Source organism: Mustela lutreola, chromosome 4, assembly GCF_030435805.1.
Source record: "Mustela lutreola isolate mMusLut2 chromosome 4, mMusLut2.pri, whole genome shotgun sequence".
Lineage (NCBI taxonomy): Eukaryota > Metazoa > Chordata > Mammalia > Carnivora > Mustelidae > Mustela > Mustela lutreola.
The window spans coordinates 28,763,018-28,773,459 of NC_081293.1; the positions used below are offsets into that span (position 1 = coordinate 28,763,018).

The 10,442-nt window shown below is 43.6% G+C and overlaps 1 long non-coding RNA gene across 1 annotated transcript; it reads right to left on the reverse strand.

Moving 5' to 3' along the window:
- Positions 1–672: 672 nt before the first annotated feature.
- On the reverse strand, positions 673–9,994 carry LOC131830284 (uncharacterized). The gene is made up of 3 exons (XR_009353098.1): positions 9,916–9,994; positions 6,767–6,861; positions 673–1,879 (listed from the first exon to the last, which is right to left on the reverse strand). It is a non-coding gene; the product is annotated as an uncharacterized LOC131830284 (long non-coding RNA).
- Positions 9,995–10,442: the final 448 nt, after the last annotated feature.

The window sequence follows — 10,442 nt, forward strand, 5'->3', positions numbered from 1 at the left end:
CCCCCGCGACCCCCAACTTGCTGCCAGAGATCAGCTAATCTGATAATTACAGCAACAAACACAGTTTAGACAAACAAGACCTGACCCTGAGGGTTTGGAATGAAAACATTTACTCTCTCCCTCCCCAGAGAGACGGTGCCTGGAGCAGACACACAGAGACACTGGGAAAATACCCGTGTGCTGCCGCGGCAGGGTGAAAACATCTGTGCTCCTGAGCTGCTGGAGGCGATAGCGTTCGTGGGGAGGGGGTGGAGCGGGGGAGGCAGGGGAGCGGGCAGCGGTGCGGCGGGAGGGGTGCGGCGGGTGGGTGTGCGAGCCGGGAGCAGATGGAACGTGTACCCTTAACTGGAGAGGGAAGCCAGTAGGAACTGATTTTTACAGCAGAGGCGGAGTGCGGGAGAGGCGCGTAGGAGACTCGGGGATGCAGAGTTCCAGCGAAAAACCTGCAGGGTGACTAAGTGGGGGAGAAGCATCCTACACACAAAGCGGGATCTCTTGGCCAGAGCTGGAGGGGAAGGATAGTCAAAGCAGCCCGCCCAGCAGGGAGGGAGGAGCTCATCCTTTTCTCACCACCACACCCCCCCCCCACCCCCCGCCAGTTTGGCTTCCAAAGGGACCAAAATGCCCCTTCCCCTCCCTGCCTGCTTCAAAACAGGTCAAGCTACTCCCCCCCACCAACTTTTACTTCTAAAATGCTTCTTCCTAGAAGAAACCCTTTGTGGGTTGCGTCCACTGGAGAGTCTGACTCGGTTTGCTCTAACCTGGAGGGAGGTCTAGCAGTTATTCCCTCCCAGGCCCACACTCGCCCCCCCCCCCCCACACACCGTTTTGTGCCCCGTATCTGCAGTCATAGGGCCGCACATCTTTCTTTCTTTTTTTTTTTTTTAAATTTTTTATTTTTCATAAACATATATTTTTATCCCCAGGGGTACAGGTCTGTGAATACATCTTTCTTTCTTATACTTGGCTGGTGGTGTGTCCCCTGGTAGACACCCCCCGCCCCTTAGAGCTCTCGAAATTACCTCCAGGCATCCCAGACCTTGGGGGATTGCAGATCACACATATGAATTACACCCAGCTAAGAGGAATACTGTGATTGATGATAGGATCAAGGTTTAAAATGAATTCCATAAGGTGAAAGATAGTCTAAAATCAATAAGATAGGATGTACCATGAATGTGAGGCACTGCATTTAGGTCCAATAATCAATGGTGCGAGTATGAGACAGAAAAGATCTACAGAACAACAGTTTATGGGTGAACGACAACAGCAAGATAGTTTTTAGTAGATAACTGGTTCAATATGAGGCGATGAACCTATCTGCTTAAAGGTGAAGGTGATCGTTGAAGATATTCATAAAAGTCTTGTGATCCCATTAACATTTTACTGTGATCTTAACAAGAACTGAACAGATCTTTTTTTCTTTTTTAAGCATAGCTGTTGGCTGACCAAGCACAGTGCAGAACAATTTTGTTTAGTTTGTGCTTTAGTTTAATTTCAGATTCAAGTCCCCTGTTGCACTCTATACAGAGTCGTCCTTGGCAGTTGTCAGTGGTGCCCATACTCTGTTCAGCTAGGTTCACCTGCCCCGTGGTTTGAATCCCATGCAGGCCTACTTAGGTGCCCCATCTGCTGGTCTGTTGGAGAGTTCCCCACTCCTCAAGGACACACACTTCTTCCCAGACAGGGCGTTCTTCCCACAGTTCCTCGCACACCCCAGGGTCATGTGCTCATTCATTCGTCAGTTCTTGTACCCATGGGCCTTCTGCCATGTGTCAGGCACTGTTGCAGGAACCAGGGATCCAGGAGTGAGCAAGGCATGGTCCTCGCCCTCGTCAAGCTAAGGTTCTCACGTGGGTCGGCAAATCCTAAACAAAAACTAAAAAAGGGTCAGATTAAAAAAAAAGTATGAACTGTTACCAGGTACTTGAAAAGCCTTCCACCTTCTGCCTAGACTTCTCTGAATGTCATCTCCTGCCTCCTATCCCAGCTCAAGAGCTTTCCCCTTGAAGGCAGAGAACTCTGCCAGCTCTGTCTTCCCTGAACTCTGTCACCCAGGCACTCCTAACACATAATCACATAATTAACACTCAGCTGCACTCTAATTGTTTCCTCGGTTAATTTTGCTTCCCAACACACTGTAGAAGACATAAATCTCTTGGAAGTTGTAGGCTATGCCTTCACTTTAAATACAGTCAGTCCAACTCTGTCTGGGGTGCTCTTTGAAAGGAAATGAAAAGCGCAGTTCAAACCTAAGGAGATTTTGAAGCTGATTCCCAGATAACAAGTGAACTCTTTCCCGTGTCTCCAAAATCCTCTAGAATAAGAACGTAAAGTTAGGACAATAGTTTGTTTATTTGCTGAACCTACCTCCTCCAGTGTCCTAGACTCTGTAAGGAGATCTTTAAAGCAGCAAACATAACTTACACTGAGTAGGAGTCTGATTAGAAGGAACAGCAGGAGAGAAGCATCCACCAAGCTCAAAAAGGGAGGAAATGTAAGGACAAACAATGGCAAATTCAGAGAAATGATCGGTCCAAAGTTGAGGCCAAACAACATTCTTTTAGGGGCCCTCATGCTCTGTAGAGTAAGAGCAGGCCAAAAAATCCCCAGAAAGAATACAAATAGCCATCAGTGGAGAACGGGTTAAAAAAAGAACGTCACCTTCACGTGTGGGGGGGTCTATGGAGAGATAATGTGATCCTTTCCATTTAAGAACTCTGTATATGTGTAGAAGAATGCACATAGAGATATATATTGAATTGTTAACAGTGGTATTTCTGGGAATGGGGTTATAGGCAATGGAGTGGAAGAGACAGGCAGGCAGGAAAATGTGAGAATTTATTTTCACTCTATAACTTCTGAACTGTTGTATATTCTGCACTTAATTTTATATATATATACACACACACACACACATATATATATATATATATGTATTGCTTTTTTTTTTATATTTTTTTAAAGATTTTTTTTTATTTATTTATCAGAGAGAGAGAGGGGGAGAGAGCGAGCATAGGCAGACAGAATGGCAGGCAGAGGCAGAGGGAGAAGCAGGCTCCCCGCTGAGCAAGGAGCCCGATGTGGGACTCGATCCCAGGATGCTGGGATCATGACCCGAGCCGAAGGCAGCTGCTTAACCAACTGAGCCACCCAGGCGTCCCTATATGTATTGCTTTAATAAAATAATAAATAGTTAACTAAAGCAGCCAGAGTGTTCGTTAATCTGCCTTTTGGAGAAGACACACATGTGGTGGGGAACAAGATTATTACTAATGTTTGGTTTGTGCCTTGGAGAATTCCAGATGCCTGAATGTTTCCTGGATTTGTACAAGTGCGTTGGTGCCACACAGGCAGACCTCTGAAGAGAAATCCTAAGCCTTTGCCCATGGGCTATACATAGCTATGCCCTAGGAGACATTCTTCGGTAGAACGAAGGGATTTCCTGGGGCACACCAGGAAAGAGACGAGGAGGCAGTGAGAAGCCTGTTTCATGAGTTTGCTTCCTTAACTCAATTCAAGGATCCAGGAAACCAATTTCTTGACAAGTTTTTGTTTATTTGTTTGTTTGTTTTTAGCTTTGTTTGGTAGAAATGAGCTACTGGAAAAATATGTATAAATAAAAATTTTTTATATCAACCATAATTTTAGGTAGAAAAGGAAAACAATATTTAGGAGATATAATGGTTAAGACCATGGCTTTGGAAAGATAGAGACATTTTGAATTCTGTGTTTGCCACTTCCTAGCTTTGTGGTCTTGGGGAAATTGAGTCACATCTCATTGTTTTCCACAACCTGAATCTCTTCTGGGGGCTCCTCCTCTTTCCAGCCCAGAAGGCTGGTGATCCCAAGGTCTCTGGCTTCTCCCTTCCCTGGGTGTTACGATCTCCCTGTGATTCACAAGTAAACGGTTGAGGCCAAATCACTCCCCTCAGCTCCATCACTTTCATATCCTTGACGCACTGCATCATGGACTCAACACCAGGCCTGTGGCAGCTGCTCTCTTCAGCCCTGACTCTCCCTTCACCTTCTCTTTTCTTGGCCAATTCATCATACTCATCCTCTAGATGTTCAGTCATGCCTCGCTTTTCATGAGAAAACTTCCTTACTCCTTACTCCTCCAGGACTAGGCTGTGTGTCTTATCCCCTGACCCGTGATTTCCTGGTACTGCGCTCCTCGCACTGCAATGAATAACTTGTTTACCCATTTGGATTGTTCAGCAGATTATGGACACTGTGAAAGCAAGTGCCATATTCATCTTGTTTGTCACTGTGTACTTAGAACATAACCCCCAATACTGGCACTTACTAGCCTTATGATGGATATGTTGACTAAAACACTATTATGATTAACATGAACAAGGTGATAAAATGGTTAAGAATTGGTCTCTGGATTCAAAGACAGCCTTACTGCTTCACAGCTGTGCAAAGTCTGACAAGTAAATTAACTTGCTTGTGCCTCAGTGTCCTTTTCTGTTACTCCATCTAATATGCTTAAGTGAAATGATAGACAAATGAAATAATCTTTTTCATTGCAAGGCAAATGGTCAATAAATGCTAGTTGTTTTAACATTTCAGCTTTTATTTACTCATTTAAGTAATCTCTACACCCAATGTGGGGCTGGAACTCATGACTTTGAGATCAAGACTCCCATGCTCTTCTGAGGCCACCAGGTGCCCCATTATTTTAACATTCAAAAAATGCTTAGAGGAGTACCTGGCAAATAGTAAGAAATGAATAAATATTAGTTATTATTACTATATTTTTGTCATGATAAAAATCTTTTGGATTTTTTGAGTTTGGATTTTTGAGTATAGATTTTCTTAAACCACAGCATATTGGTACTTAGCAAGTCATATGGTCTAGTAGCTATTTTCCTCTAGGAAAGTATTTGAATACTTGGGTAGAAAATTATTAGGGACATTAAAAGAGCAAAGAAGGAGAACCAATTGTTTTCAGTGTTAATGATGTTTTAGATTTCCGGGCACAAGAGTGGAGTTTAGTTGGTTGAGTGGCCAATTCTTGGTCTTGGCTCAGGTCACCATTTCAGGATCCTGGGACAGAGCCCTGAATTTTCTGGGCTCTGCACTTAGCAGGGAGTCTGCTTTGGGAGACCCCCTGCCTAAAATAAGTAAATAGGTATGCCTGGGTGGCTCAATTGTTAAGCATCTGCTCGGGTCATGGTCCCAAGGTCCTGGGATCAAGCCGCGCATCGAGCCCCGCATCGGGCTCCCTGTTGGGCGGAAAGCCTGCCTCTCCCTCTCCCACTCTCCTCGCTTGTGTTCCCTCTCTTGTTATTTCTCTGTCAAATAAATAAATAAAATATTTTTTAAAATAATAAATCTTTTTAAAAATTAATGTTTTAGATTTCAATTTTTGCAGTGCCATGGCTGGAATTTTATGATGCTTTTCTTAGAGATGAAAAGAAAGCTCTGGAGTAAATCTATATCACTTGGTAGCTTGTTAAACTACCACTTCATCCAGCTCCATCCTGAGGGTGGTTCTGAGATGGGGCCTGGGTCCGTGGACTTTAACCAAGCTGCCCTGTGTCATTCCGATGCACAGTGGTGTTAAAAAAAAACCGTGATCTAATAAAAATCAGTTGGTTCAAATCAGCTACTAGGACCATGTGGCAGTGGGGGGCTCAGCAGCTCTTTGTTGAGTGTTGCCTTCTACTGGAGGCTCTGAATGATGGGTCTTGGCGATGCCTCTCTGCTGGGAGTGGCCTCTGGGGACTCTTGGTACCTGCAGGAGAAGCCTAGAGACAGTTGGCTCCACTTCCAATGGAAAGAGCTGCTGACATTTGTTGGCCAAGAGGTGTGCCATTACGAGCCCTGGCTGGAGGTGCTGGCACAGTAGCAGCAGTGTTTCTCAAAGTGGGGTCCCGGGATCACCTTCATCCAGACTCCCCTAGAGAGTTTGTAAAAGGCAGATTCCTTGGACCCACCCCCCACCTTTTGAGTCAGGATCTGCATTTTAAACGAACTTCAGAGCCCTTTCTGAGGTGAATTTACTGTCGGAGAGCCCGCAGCATGTTTTCTCACCACAGTCTGAAGCACAGCGGCGTTTGGTTTCTTCACACCCACCCCCTGGTAATTTGGCAAGGTTGGAGTTCCAGACACTCTGCTCGGAATTGCAGACTGACTTCTCAGATCTCATACGGTCCCCAGCTCTCAAAGACCACATGGAGGGTGTAACCCGGGAAAAGACTTTCGTAAATCAAAGCGTAGCTGCCTTGGAGTCCTGAGATGTTACGCACTTTTCTGGGGACTAGAGGGGGCATTTGGATTCCAGGAACTGTCTGGTTACAATAATTTTCTTTCCAGAGAAGTCTAAGTCGGGGTAGGTGGGTCTTGCTGGGATCCTTCCCACAGGGCTTCTTAGGGCACACTCGACTCAGGTGAGGGAGACGTTTTGTAGGTGACATCGACTCTCCCTGTCTGTCAGACACAGAGTGATCGGTGGGGACTTGGTTGCCGCAGGGGATGTTCTTGCCTTGTTTTCCCCATCAAACTCTGTCAGATTCTGGGACTTGAAGTAATGAAAGGGGGCTCGGGAGAGAGACAGTTTCTAAGGAGCTGTCAGCAGGGCCCCACTCAGGGCTGGAAGCTTGCTCTTTGTCAAGCGGCCTCCACGCTGACTTTATCCCAATGCTATTAGTGTAAAATCCTCCTGTTTCTCTGAGAGAGCAAGAAGTGGCTTGGGGCCGAGAGGGACAGATTCGTAAGCAATTTCTCTCATTACACACTTCCAGGGCTTACTCACCATTTCAAAGAGGAAGAGCTGTCCCAGCCGGCTTGGAGACTCTTCCCGAGACAGGACGCACAGCCCTCCTACTACTGCCCGCTCTTCCCGATGACCTAAAATGGAGGAGGCCTGGCTCTCAGCAAGGCTGAGCTGTAGGCGGCCTTCTGTCCTTCATGATTTCTAGGGCTGGACAAGGGAGAAGTTACAGAATGCTAATATAGAGATCCTTCTAGAAGTGGGATCCGCTTGCCTGGAGGGGTTCTTAACTCAAGGAACTAGAGCGGTCCTCAGAGTCAGTGTCCAGTAGAACATCGAATGGGATGAGATCTTGAGGGGTCCGAATGACATAATTCCAGTCATCTCAGAGTTGAGAAGTGACAAGTCAAATACCAGAAATGCTCTATGTCCCAGCCGTGTTTGTGTTGTGTGGGTATTATAGATCTGTTTTCTTTTTTGTCAGCCACTGTACTATTTATTGTACAATGATATTCAAGATTATGATATTAAAATAATAATTAGTTTAAATAGTCGATTATCCAGGATTACGGATGGTATGACAGCCAGCAGCCCTGGAATGTATTTTGAGTACTTACACAAGGAGCACATGAATACATTCTTGTAAAATATTTAGAAGTTTACAGAGTGGTAAGTCCCCTAACCACCCATGCTTATTCCGAGAGGTAACCACTGTCGGCAGATGGGTAAGTATCCTTCAGTGATCTTTCTAAACAGTGACATATCCATGTATGTATATATATGCACACTTGTTTTTTCCCATGAATGAGATCATTTATCACACATTGTTAGGTAACTTTTAAAAATTTTCATAGTATGTATCTTGGAGATATTCTCATGGCAGGAGGTATGTCTTCCTCATTCACTTTAACATTAGCACAGTATTGTATTATTGTGTTATACGGATGCTTCCTGCTTACGTGATCATTTGCTAATTGATGGACATTAAAATCATTTCCCATACGTTTGTTCTTACAAATAATGCTGCAGGGGTGCCTGGGTGGCTCAGTGGGTTAAAGCCTCTGCCTTTGGTTCAGGTCATAATCCCAGGGTCCTGGGATCAAGCCTCGAATCGGGCTCTCTACTCAGCAGGGAACCTGCTTCCTCCCTCTCTCTCTGCCTGCCTCTCTGCCTACTTGTGATCTCTGTCTGTCAAATAAATAAATGAAATCTTAAAAAAAAAAAAGAATAATGCTGCAACAAGGCTCTTTGCACACATATTCTTGTAGAATGTATTCCTAAAAACCATTGCAGTTGCTACTTCTATGTTTATTACATAGGTCTAACTCTCTTCATCTCTTATTATTTCTGTCAAGGATTCTGAACCCTAGCAGTACCTTGGATTTACCTGGGGAAACTTTAAAAAGTGTATCTGTCCAAGCTGTACCACAGACCCACTGAATCAGATAATCTTTGAGAGTAGGGCTCAGGCTTTGGATTTTCAGGAAAAAACATCGGAAAATTCTCATGTGCAGCAAGGATCATTGATCTATACATTACACAAAACAGAACAGAACGCTGGGGTATTTTAAGATAGTGCAACAAATTTTTATAGGAACAGAGTCCATCTAATGATCAGGAGTAATCTTTGTTTCCTCTTAAAACAGGTTTAATACATCAGCTTGTCTAGGTGAAAATAAATAGTGTTAAATTTGATGTTTAATAGTTACATAGCATTTTTATCTCTTGAAAGTGTCTTTTGTTTTGCTTTTTGAAATCTCAGAGCCTCTTTAATTCAAAGCTGTGAACAAGGTGGGCTGAGCAGGAATGACCTTGTCCATTTTACATTCTTGGAAGCTAATAGGGATAAAATGATGCTTCTCAATTTTAATGTGCTTAGAAAAAAAATCTGGGGATCTTTTCTATATGCAGATCCTGCCTTAGTAGGTCTGGGGTGGGGACAGAGATTTTGCGTTTCTAACAAGCACCTACATGACACCGAAGCCACCGGTCCACACACTTGTCCAAGGACCACACTCTCTGATTAATAAACATGTAGGTAAATGGTAATGAGCTAAATACAATGGGAACCCAATCCAGCAGCAAACATAGGGTGTCATCAGACTGACAAGCGAAGGGAGAGGGAATACAGGTGGGGAAGGATGGAGGGCAAAGAAACCTGTCTTCTGCATCAGCTAAACCAGGAAGCCCTCATCTTAGAATTCCATGCCCTAAACAGGGGCATGTTCATGTATCATTTAATGAAACCAATTCATTCTTCAAATTAAAAAATACATCTTACTAATGGAAATTAGATTTTTTAAAAGTGACCTTTTTTGTTTTTGTCTTTTGGAACAAAAGAGCCAGAAGCAATAATGATGTAATAAAGGTATTATTTTTAATGGGTCATTTTCTCTTCAATATATTAGCTGTCAAATGGATTCTATAAATTGAAGATTAATATGTGCGAGCTGCAGGATCTAAGAGGTGCTGCTGAGATGGGAAGTAGAAGAGGAATGGTATCTATGCTGGAGGAAACATTCTGAGAGGGAAAGAACTGACCTCAACTAGATTCATTTCCCATTTCATATACTCTCATGTGCCTTTTCCACAAAGGTATGTCGCCCTTCTCATGGCTGTGATGTTCATAATTTCATGTATGCAGTGTTCTTGTTATCTGTTTTGCCCATCAGATTAGAGAAGCCATGAGGACGAGGACTGTTTTTGTTCACGTTATCCTTAACACCCAGTGCTATGCCTGGCAAATAGTAGATGATCAATAAATATTAATTAAATGAATTGAATATATGAATGAGTAAATCATGAATATGATGTTATGAGATGAAGTTAAATTAGATTAAAACTAAAACAAACAAAAATCTCTCAAGAAGTGTACAAAGCCTAGGGGCGCCTGGGTGACTCAGTTGTTTAAGCCTCTGCCTTTGGCACAGGTTATGATCTCAGGGTCCTGGAATCGAGCCCCGCATCAGGCTCTCTGCTCAGTGGGGGGCCTGCTTCTCCCTCTCTCTCACCTGCCTCTTTGCCTACTTGTGATTTCTCTCTCTGTCAAATAAATGAATAAAATCTTAAAAGAAAAAATAAAGTCTGCAAAGCCTAGTACAGAAGTATTCCTAATTGGAAAGAAGAGATCCAATTGGAAAGGAGAGCCAATGAGTTAGTCACGTGGAAGATTGCAGCTCACACCTCCTTACCCCTTTCAATAATTTGATCTTGTTATATAATTGTTCTCTGTAAGCCTTTATGCCTCTTCCATTTCTACAGCAAGGTGTCTTTATGCTCAGAACTTTAAACTGTTGTATGGAAATTCTGTGACATCAGAAAGCAAATATAGTGACTTCATCACCAGGAACAAGGCCCGCCCATGGTCTTTTCAAACACAATTCATGAACTCGTAATACGTTTTATAATTTTATTTTATTTATTTGATAGAGATCACAAGTAGGCAGAGAGGCAGGCGGAGAGAGAGGGAGAAGTATGCTCCCCGCTGAGCAGAGAGCCCGATGTGGCACTCGATCTCAGGACTCTGAGATCATGACCTGAGCCGAAGGCAGAGGTTTTAACCCACTGAGCCACCCAGGCGCCCCAAACTCATAATACGTTTTAAATGTTTTTAAAATATGCTCTCCTTCAAAGGGAAGTTGCAAGATTAACTTTCAGGTATGATTTGATATAAAATATTCTGAGCTCCCTAGATGAAAAACACAATATAATTTCTAAA